Source organism: Suricata suricatta, chromosome 6, assembly GCF_006229205.1.
Source record: "Suricata suricatta isolate VVHF042 chromosome 6, meerkat_22Aug2017_6uvM2_HiC, whole genome shotgun sequence".
NCBI classification, from domain to species: domain Eukaryota; kingdom Metazoa; phylum Chordata; class Mammalia; order Carnivora; family Herpestidae; genus Suricata; species Suricata suricatta.
The window spans coordinates 97,613,048-97,614,063 of NC_043705.1; positions in this window are offsets into that span (position 1 = coordinate 97,613,048).

Here is a 1,016-nt window from a genome sequence, read left to right on the forward strand (position 1 = left end):
CATATAAAGAGATTTATTATAAGAAATTTGTTCACATGATCATGGAGGCTGAGTAGTCCAACAATCTGCAGTCACAAGCTGGAGACTCAGGAGAGCCAGTGATGTAAGTTGCGGTCTGGGAACCAAGAGAGTCAATGATGTTACATGTCAGTCCAAATGCAAGAAAAAAACCTAATTCTCAGCTCAAAAACAGTCAGGCAGAGAGCAAATTCTGCGTTACTCTGCCTTTCTGTTCTATTCAGATCCTTAATAAATCAGATGATGCCACCCATATTGGGGAGGGAAATCTGAATATCCAACGGCTGACTGAGGTTGATATATAAAATTAATTATCAAACCTATTTTTCTTGCTAAGATCCTTCAATGTAAGAATGTCGGGTTCAAAATTGCTTCACTACTCTCAAGTTGTAAATACTCTGCCTTGACTTTTCTTCATCTGTGTCAGATTTATGTGAAATAATACATTTAAATTGCAAGGTACAATCAGCAAGCACTCAGTGAGTGTTATTTGTTATCACCAGTATTAACATGAATATAAATAATAAAAGTCTGAGTGCATCTAAAATCTACTATCTTGGTTTTCAAGAGAGCCAGGATGTGCACTTCCCTCATGGGCCTGTCGGGGAGAGAGTCAGAAATATGAGACCAACAGCATGACTGGCTGCCACAGAAAGCCAGTCATGTGGAGAAGGTCAAATGTTAGTTGCATAGAAAAGTGACAAGAAACATAAAGCTACTCTCGTTTGAGTCTCTTGGCCTTATTCACTTAGAAAGATGCATAGCTTCCATCTGGTTCAAAACTTCCGTCATAATGATGAGATATTTTGCTGTTCATGTAACTGGCTCTTCCTGGATCTATTTTACTTCAACAGTATTCTCATTGAGACTCCTCCAGCCATCTATTTTCAGGGACACATCTCAGAAACTTCAAGACCTAAAACAGCTGTAGTTCAGAAATATATAGCAATATTTACCCTCTAAACACCAGTCCCTTCAGTCCAAATCTTTCATCATCT